Here is a 10894-nt window from a genome sequence, read left to right on the forward strand (position 1 = left end):
CATCCAAAATCTGACAAATGTATCCTTGTGGGCTATCCAAAGGAAACAAAGGGGTATTACTTCTACAATACATCTGAGAACAAAGTGTTTGTTGCTCGAGATGGTGTCTTTTTGGAGAAGGATCACATTTCCAAAATGACAAGTGGGAGAAAAGTAGACCTCGAAGAAATTCGAGTCGAACAACAAACTCTAGAGAATGCTCAAGATGACATTCAGGATGAAACTCAGAGATCTTTAGAAGAATCTGGTGAGAATCATGGTCGATCTAGAAATGTTACCCCGCGTAGATCGCAAAGATATAGATCTCAACCGGAAAGGTACTTAGGTATTTTGACGAACGAGAGCTATGACGTTCTATTACTTGAAAGTGATGAACCTGCGACTTACAAGCAAGCTATGACGAGCCCTAGCTCCAAGCAGTGGCAAGAAGCCATGCAATCTGAATTAGACTCCATGTCTGAAAACCAAGTATGGGATTTGGTCGATTTGCCAGATGGCTACCAAGCCATTGGAAGCAAATGGGTTTTCAAACTGAAAAATGACAAGGATGGGAAACTTGAAGTTTTCAAAGCTAGATTGGTCGCAAAAGGTTACAGGCAAGTCCACGGTGTGGATTACGATGAAACCTTTTCACCAGTTGCAATGCTAAAGTCTATTCGAATAATGTTAGCAATCGCTGCATATTACGATTACGAAATATGGCAGATGGATGTCAAAACTGCTTTCTTAAACGGCGTTTTAACAGAAACTGTGTTTATGACACAGCCTAAAGGTTTTGAGGATCCAAAGAATGCTAAAAAGGTATGCAAGCTAAAGAAGTCAATCTACGGATTGAAGCAGGCATCCAGGAGCTGGAATATACGTTTTGATGAAGCAGTCAGTGACTTTGGTTTCATCAAGAACGCGGACGAATCTTGTGTATACAAGAAAGTCAGTGGGAGCAAAATTGCTTTCCTAGTATTATATGTCGACGACATATTACTTATCGGAAATGACATTCCTATGTTGAACTCTGTCAAGATTTGGCTTGGGAAATGTTTTTCGATGAAGGATCTAGGAGAAGCACAGTACATATTGGGCATCAAGATTTACAGAGATAGATCTAAAAAGATGATTGGACTTAGTCAAAGCACTTATATCAATAAGGTGCTTGATAGGTTCAAGATGGCGGACTCCAAGCGAGGCTACCTACCCATGTCTCATGGAATGACTCTAAGCAAGACTCAGTGCCCAAAAACACCTGATGAGCGTAGACGAATGAATGGGATTCCATATGCATCATTGATTGGTTCAGTAATGTATGCTATGATATGTACACGCCCGGATGTTGCGTACGCACTCAGTGCTACGAGCAGATACCAGTCAGACCCAGGAGAGGCGCATTGGACTGCTGCCAAAGAATATTCTGAAGTACCTGAAAAGGCACAAAGATGACTTCCTGGTCTATGGTGGAGATGATGAATTAATTGTTAAAGGCTATACGGACGCAAGTTTCCAAACCGACAAAGATGATTTTAGATCACAGTCTGGGTTTGTCTTCTGCCTCAACGGAGGAGCAGTAAGCTGGAAAAGTGCTAAGCAAAGCACCATTGCGGATTCTACAACTGAAGCGGAGTACATTGCTGCACATGAAGCAGCAAAGGAAGCTATATGGCTAAGGAAGTTCATAGGAGAACTTGGTGTAGTCCCCTCCATTAAAGGACCAATAGCCCTGTATTGTGATAATAACGGAGCTATTGCACAGGCAAAAGAGCCTAGACACCACCAGAGAGTCAAGCATGTACTTCGTAGATTTCACCTTCTACGAGAGTTCGTTGAAAGAAAAGAAGTCGAGATAAGCAAAATTGGAACTGATGACAACATATCAGATCCATTAACTAAACCTCTGCCGCAGGCGAAGCACAACTCGCACACTGCAGCTATGGGAATCAAGCATATTGGAGAATGGCTTTGATGTCTCTGTTTAATGTTTTAAAGTTTTAGAGTTTAAATCTTTGTAAAACATTATTGGTTAATCATTCACAATAAATGAAATGAATTCATTTTTCCATTTAATTTGTGGTTTATTAAATGATGAGTCCCTTCAATTTGACGATATATTCAAGATAGACTGTCAGGACCAGTCCTGTGACTAAGAAATGTCTATCAAGTGAACTTGAATGTCAAAGGTTGAAAATGGTCCCTAATCGGAGTTTTCTATAAAATTGGACGCATAGAAAACGTTAGACGATTAGAATGCAAGATGACTAGTAGTTCTGTTTCTTGAACTATGTGGACATGGCAATGTCATAATCATTTGCATAGATACTTACTTTGGGAAGACTAGTATCGGACAAGACCTATGAAACTTTACTGTAAGAGATGAAAATCTGTCATGAGTAAATTTCATTAAATTATTAGACACTAAATCCTCAATACCTGAGTGATTTGAGATTACTTGTTTGAGAACTGGTTGCTTTGACGTTGACCAACCGTCGCACCGTAAAAGGAGGCTATAAAGGCAACGCTCGGGTAATCACCTATCAAACGAAGTCTAATCTCAAGATCGCAAGATTGGGATTGTCCTCCCATAAATCGGGATGAGATGCTTAAAAGTTGTACAAGGCCACTCGGAGAGCTAGAAACTGTGAAATGCATGGCCGTGCTCGGATGAATCATAGGCTATGATTATCTGTTTATTTGATCAGTTGAACTCTGAAACCGAGGAACACCTCTGGACGTAATAAGGATGACAACTCTTACCTTATGTTCAAGAGCAAGCATCGAGCGACAAAGGAATTAGGAAATGCACACTTGTCCCTAAGGACAAGTGGGAGACTGAAGGAAATAATGCCCTTGGTCCAAGTATGCATTCTATGTTAAGTCTAATAAATGCGGTTCAGTATTAATTAACAAGTTAATAATTCAGTGAGATCAAGTGAGCTGAATGCCTAGCTAGAGGCCGCTTCAGTTCAAGTGGAATTAATGATATTAATCCACAGCTTACTTTTGACTGAACCCGTAGGGTCACACAAATAGTACGTAAACGGATCAAGTATTTAATGGCATTAAATACTCCATCTATGAATATTCGGAACCGACGGATCTTGGTTTCAGTGGGAGCTAAGATCGTCACATGCAAGAAATGAATACTCCGGAAACGATGATATTGCCGGAAACGGAAATATGGATCGTATCGGAAATATAAATATTATCCAAGTCGTAGATGTTGCCGGAAACGGAAACATGGTACGTATCGGAAAATATTATCGGAAATGGAAATATTGCCAGAATCGGAAATATTGCCGGAAACGGAAATATTGTCAGAATCGGAAATATTACCGGGATCGGAAAATAATTCCGGAAACGGAAATATTAAATATTTGTTCGAAACGGAAATTAATTCCGGAATCGGAAATATTAAATATTGTTCGTATCGGAAATGAATTCCGGAATCGGAAAATTTAATCGGAAGCGCATCGTACGAATAAGCATCGGACGAGGCCTGCCGGACAAAGGCCCAGCACGAAGCCAGGCCATCGCACAGCAAGCCAAGCGCGCCGCACAAACAGCCACGCCAGGCCCAGCGCAAGGCCAGGCCCAGCAGGCTGCGCAGCGCGCACAGCGCGCAAAGCACGCGCAGCGCGCAGCGCGCGCGGGCGCTGCGTGGGCTGCTGCTCGCGCGCACGCATGGGGCCCATCGTGGCAGCCGTGCGTGTGTGTGCAAGTGTTTGTGTTCGTGCACGTTTCCTAAAACATGCAGAGTTCGGTTAATGATTAAATTCCTAATTCTATTTGATAAAATTAATTAAATTAGAGTTCTTGTAGGATTCTAGGTTTAATTAATTTGTATCTGAATAGGATTTCGATTCCCTTTCCATACCCCTATAAATATGAGGCTAGGGCTCACAATTTATAACAAGTTTCAAAGTATTCAAAAAGTGAGTTTTTGAGAGAAAATTAAAACACACATCTTGCTCATAAAAGTGCCGAAATTTTCTAGTACCTTAAGGGCGATTCTAGTTGGTCAATCTTAAGGCGGATCCGGACGTGCTGTGGACTATCTACGGAGGGACGACACTTGGAGTCCTAAAGACTTGTTCTTGTTCGGTTCGGGCGCAGCTAGGGAGGGCACGCAACAAAGAGTATGCATCTAAATTATGCTATATGATTATGTGTAAATAATATGTTGTCCTGGGTTAATGGTTGTTTCCGCATGATCTATGTAATGTCATATGTATCATAACCTAACAGAGTTTCCGTAATAGCTTACTACGTATATTATAGAAACAATAATACCAAAAAAATTGTGATTTTTTTTCCATTTCTAACATATATGTTCTTCAAGTCAGTATTAATATAAATTTTTATCCTTGTCGTAATACATGAAATCATAATTTATTTTTTCATATACATTTTTATTATATTAATAGAGGGAAAGAATAAGGGGAAAAAAAATCGAAGAAAACAGATATTTTTAAAGATTCTTCAATTAAAATAGTTTTTTTAAAAAGGAAAATATACTAAGGACTCACCAGGACGTGACACGTGTCATTCCTGGTGTGTCTTTTAGTATATAGTTATAGATGTATAGATGTATAGATAGATGTATAGATAGATGTATAGATTGGTTTTAGTGTGGAACCTCCATTAGGCTTATAAGTGGACCGAACTCTCATCCTCCTTATTGGGTTACTCAAACCTATTTCATATTTGTCTGAAATTTAACATAGTATCAGAGCGCAGGTTTGTTGGACTTTCATAACTGAGCATTTCTAAATTTCATGCTTGTTTGATATCGAAGGTGTCAATATCGGTTGTTTCCTCTGCTCACCAACCGGACAACCAGCGCATCAGGCTCGGGAACGTCTCTACCTTATATGGCCTATATGGGCCCTTAATTAGTACTCCGGAATGCATGTCAGGCCAAATCTTAATTTTTAACGAGCAAAATTAAAATGCTTCTAAATTATATTTATGGTACGAATTGTATATTTGCAAAAAGGTTTGAATGCAAGCACGGTATGTTATTAATGTTTAAAACATCATACTTGTATATATAGCTATCTTTAGAAAATAGAACATCTAAGCAAAAAGAATAAGTAGTGTATAGCCAGCTATTGAAAATAGAATATCTAAGCAAATAAAAAGAAGTTCCAGGGGGGCCCAAAGAGAATCGATCTTGTGATCTTCACAAATTAACATTCCTACTTGAACAACTATGCTATAACTAGTTATAGTGGTACAATATATATTTTTATTACTTAATAATAAAAACTGCCAAATATATTGGAACTGGGGGCCTCTTTCTATGCGGGGCCTTGGGCGGTTTCCCATCAAAACAGCCCTCGGGCCGGGCCGGGTCTGAGTGAAGATCATACATGTATATTGAGAAGGTAATAGAGCGGTTGACTTGCAAACTGTTGAAACTCAATGTTAGCCAAATGTGAGTTGTCCCACGTTAGAGACTGATGAGAGAAAATTTCACATTATAAGTTTGTGGGGTTATTCACACTATTGTCAATTGATTTTAGTGTGCAATCTTCATTGGGCTTATAAATGATCCGAGCCCCCTTCCTCCTTATTGGGTTGCCCAGATCCATTACAAAGTGACCTAGTAAGGATTGAACCCCAACCTTTTGGTTAGAATGTGGAATTTTTAAGTTGTTAAAAATATCCTATACACTTGACGACATCGCCGAAATGTTCAGTATTGTATTATAATTGCGTAGTGTATAAGGGGTTGTGTTTTTCACAATATTTAAACCAGGACCCGCCACTTATTTCCAAACTTGACCACTTTCTATTTACCAATTGAGTTATATATGCGCCGGATAAAATTGTATCGTAATAAATATTATAGACAATACATGTAACAAATGAAGTATTGGCCTACTGGTAAAGAAAGATGGCATGTGTACGTACAACAAGTCTCAAATTCAAACCCTCACTCCTTTTGTATTTTAAATTACCCTCGTAACTTATTCACACAAAAAACAACAGAGTATATGATAGATTCGTATTAATAAACAGAGTGTACTCCTTTCGTCCCTATAAAATTGCCCAAAATCATATTTTTCACTTTATTAAGAAAGAAGGCAAAAGAAAAACAAGTGAGTTGATATTCTTATCTTTTTGCTAATTCAAATAATAAAGTGTGAAATAAAATATGTGAAGATCACATAATATAAATAATATGGGGTAAACTCAAATAGACAAACCGAAAAGAAAATTAGGGCAATTTTTTAGAGATGAAGGAAGTACGGGTTAGTTTCAGGACAGTTACATTCGTACTAGATTAGTACTCCATACTTCCTCCGTCTTTTAATACTCGCAACGTTTGTTAGTTTCACGCATGCCAATGCACAACTTTGATCATTTATATCTTAAATTCTCTTTATGCAAAAATTATAAAAAGTTGATATTTTGAAAATACACATTGAAACGAATCTAACAAGATCCCACATGACTATGTTTTATCTTATATTAAAAACACTACGAATAGTCAAAGTAGATTATATGAATAGTGGCAAAAGTTCAAACGTTGCGAGTATTAAAAGACGGAGGAAGTATTATTTATAAGCTGAATTTGATTGTTATGGCTTTGAACAAATAGTCCTAAGTTTTCTCAAATTTCCGCACGCTTTGTTTGCCGATTATCATCGTTAAATTACACGTAAGAAACATGCCGCCCCCATGCCCGGAAACCTTAATAGCACTTCTAGTCTTCTTGGTGGGGCTTAAAAGTTTGAATTTTGGGCATCAAATTGTTTTCATATCATTATGACGATTTATGAACTAAAAGTTGTTTAAGGAATGAGTCAATGAGAGTTTCAATCTAATTGAAACTAATAACTTAAATCTTCAAGAACGAGAAAACTTTTTCTTGCTTTTTCTCTTGACATCGAAGAATGAGAGAACTTAAGGCCATGAATTATTGTAAAGATTAAATTTGATGAAGAGAAGGACAAAACAAAACATAAAAAAAATTATGTACAAGTTATACAACATTACTTAAAAAAATAATAAAAATCATGCATCAGCACGGGCATATATGTATCAATTAGCAACATTACTTTGCTTTGCTTATTTACTACTAGTACGTACCTTATTTTTGTGTGGTGAAAATCTATCCCTCTCCCTCCCTTCTTCGAGATCGGCGAGGCGGCATGCTGTAATGTGTGAGCATACACATCACAGCGCCATTTCGATAAAAATATGTACCATTTCTTTAAAAATAGTACCATTTCATTAAAAAAAAAAAAAAGCACCGTTTCGTTAAACAGAGTATTATTTCGATAAAAAACATGTATCATTTCGTTAAAAATAGTACCATTTCGATTAAAACATGTACCATTTCATTTGAACTTTACTGTTTTGTTATTGTATTTTTTTTTTGATAAACAAATTAATTCATTGATAAAAAGTCATACGACATCTACATAAAGATTTAAATCTAACAAATACATAACAATCGAATCAAATAAAAACTTCCTTTCACCATAGCTACGATCATAGTATATCAAACATTCTGTATACCCTCTTTTATATCGTGTAATTTACAGCCTTTATTGACGAGGGAGTCTATAGATCTGTTGTAGCCGTGACGAATATGATTTCTGGTCGATTCGGCTGATTGTAGCCGTGACTGTTATGTTATTGTAAAAACATTCAGATCGAGTAACAGACTGGGATTTCTATTTCCTCCCCTTCTTTGGTTGGTTTGTACTTTTTATGTGCCACTAGGTGCGACATGTCATAAGTCTATTCATATGATCCTTCTAGAGCTAATAATTTATTATTATTATTATTATTTTTATCATTTCTATTCATGATTCTATCACTCGCAAAACAAGTAACCTTTCTGTTCTTTTTTTTTTTTTTGAATGTCCAAAAACTTTGTTGTTAATATGGAGCAGAAATAGAGGGAACAATCCTCGTGTACAATCCCTGTGCATATGCTGCGAATTGAAACGCATCTGTCTACAAATCTAACTATCTTGACGACAACACACTAAGCATAGATGGCGATGATCCAACATAATAAACATGTATTTCTCTGTTTAATTAACTTGCGTATTTCCTAGAGTTTATTATGAAAATGTCACCTGCTCATCTGTATTGCTTATTTGTTGTCTAAAATTATTATAATGACAAATCATTGAGTTAATTGACTTCATATATAATACTCCTTATATATATAAAGTCGTAAAGATAATTAGGAAAACCAAAACAATATATATTAAAGATGGTTGACCATCTAAGGAATGAATAAAAGGATTTTGTATCACATGAACTGCACATGCAATATCAGCTTAGGCTTGATAATTAAAATATGGGCCGGACCGGGCTGGATCGCACTGGGCAATGTAATAAAGGTGAATAATCCATTATGTTAGGTTTTTGGCCGATTTTTAATGTCCACAACCTGCTATTTCGGACCCAAAATAGTAGGATTTTCTGGCCATGCTCAAACCCGCACAAAAAATTGAAATTCGGGCCCAACTTTCTGCCCAAACCTGGACTTTTTTTGAAACTGGTTAGGCTAGTGGACTGAGCTGTATATGATAGGGTATTCAATATCCGTCGTTCAACCAGTACATGATTCACTGAGAACTACGGGGTACGCCAATCCAATGACGTCTTAATCTAGTAGATAAAACTGAAAAAATGTGTACAAAAAGTCAAAAGTTTAAATTCCCTCTCCCCTGTCTATACTATCTTTGCTCACCTATTTTCCAAGTGATATCCAATAAAATTGGAATGTCGAGCCAATTAAATCTATCACATACAACGACAAAAAGTGAAACTTTTCAACTTTAATTTTTTACTTTATTCACGGTTTATATTGCATGATTGGGTAAACGACATAAAACATTCTCAGAGTTCAAATTCCCTCTCCCCTGTCTATACTGTCTTTGCTCACCTATTTTCCAAGTGATATCCAATAAAATTGGAATGTCGAGCCAATTAAATCTATCACATACAACGACAAAAAGAGAAACTTTTCAACTTTAATTTTTTACTTTATTCACGGTTTATATTGTATGATTGAGTAAACGACATAAAACATTCTCAGGAATCTTAATTAACCGTATAATAATGAGTCGTCTATACCTATGTCAGACGTTCTTTTTCGAGAGTTTATGTTCAACTCTAGGCAAAAAATAATACTCCGTAATTCACATATTCATTTTTGACTTTAAGGGGAAAAAAGTTATTCATTGATACTCCGTTAGATAATAGGTTAAAAATTGTACACAATATTTTCATTATATAAAATACTACGTAAGTTTTTTCATCATTCTAATCATGTAAAAGTCAACTTAGCAAGCAGTGTAACTATGTTTAAGGGGAATGAATACGAACACAAATGTTGATATGAAAAATGTAGAAAAGTATTCCATTTTTATTCTTGTCTAAATCTAATGATGATAAGTTAAAAACAAAATAATTAACCACCAAAAAATCTATGTTTAATCTTTAAATCTTATGTTCTTTGTAATTGAAACATGACAAATATGTAGGCAATAAAACTTATATATTCATACAAGTAAAATAATGGAAGTATTTAAACAAACAAGAAAATATTGTGATATTGGTACGACCGTACGACAAACAGAAGTATTTCATTTATTCAGAAAAATTCTCCCCTACGAAAATTCTCCCCTATAAAATAAATTCAGATAAGTTCAAAAATCATCCTCATATGTTACGTAGTACATTCTTACTCCATTAAGGGTGTACATTTTCTATTCACCTGATTTTCACTTATGTTTCCTGAACTTATTTTATCTTAACTTATCTGAACTTTAAAAAACTTATATATATGAACTTATTAGAACTTATCAAAACCTAAGTTAGTTATAAATTGTACTTTGTCAACCCTCATTTTTCCCGAACTTCTCTTAACTGAACTTATCTGAACCTTTTTTTTTCTGAAATAATTGAAAATAAGTTGAACACAACAGAGCTTTAAAATAATTTTTTCTTCAAAAAATCGAATCTTGTCTAAATTATTTGTCCTTTTTACCCTTCTCAAGAACAATAAAAGAAATTCTTATTCACTACAAGAAAATGTACCATTAACGACGGAAAATCCAGTTGTTAAATGTCAATTAATAATCGTTGATTAACGACGGGATTTCCTGTTGCGAACCCGTCATAAAAGGGGGTCGTCATTAATAGAAAATCCATTCGTTAACCGATCGTAAAAGACATTTACGATGGTTGTTCCCGTCTTTGTTTGGTTGTTAGCCCCGTCGCAAACGCTTTTTACGACGGGAATTTAGACCCATCATTATTAAGTTGTTATTAAAGATACTAATTCTTGTAGGGACGGATATTACTTACTCATAATTTGTTTTATCCCTTGACTAGTCTGAAATTTTCCTTGCAAGAAATAGTTTTTAATATCAATACTAAATTTCACTTACACTTCGTATTAAAATTTTATTTATTAAAACTGATTTTTTTTTTCACGAGTACGTAGTACTTATTAATTTAACTTATTTTTTCTGAATTAAACTCATTGTTATCAATGACTATTTATTATTTTTACTAAATAATTCTTATTTTCCCTTAATTGGTAATTTTTGTATACACTAATACTTGTGGCTCTGATTTTGCCAAATAGCCAAAAATCAGTGACCCTTCTGCTTCTTAACGTATTAACTTAATATATTCAATTCACTATCTAGGTAACAAATCATGCATTTTAGGTATGAAACTTCATTAATTCCCCACCGATCTTTTACACACTAAGGCTCCGTTTGATAGCTAGGGCGTAAAACGTTTTTATTGTAAAATGATTTTCCATGGAAAACACTTTTCAAGGGAAAACACAATTCTAAACTAGTTTTCCTTTGTTTGGTAACTTAAGGAAAATGGGAGAAGATGGTGAAGATTGAGGGGA

Source organism: Spinacia oleracea, chromosome 1, assembly GCF_020520425.1.
Source record: "Spinacia oleracea cultivar Varoflay chromosome 1, BTI_SOV_V1, whole genome shotgun sequence".
NCBI classification, from domain to species: domain Eukaryota; kingdom Viridiplantae; phylum Streptophyta; class Magnoliopsida; order Caryophyllales; family Amaranthaceae; genus Spinacia; species Spinacia oleracea.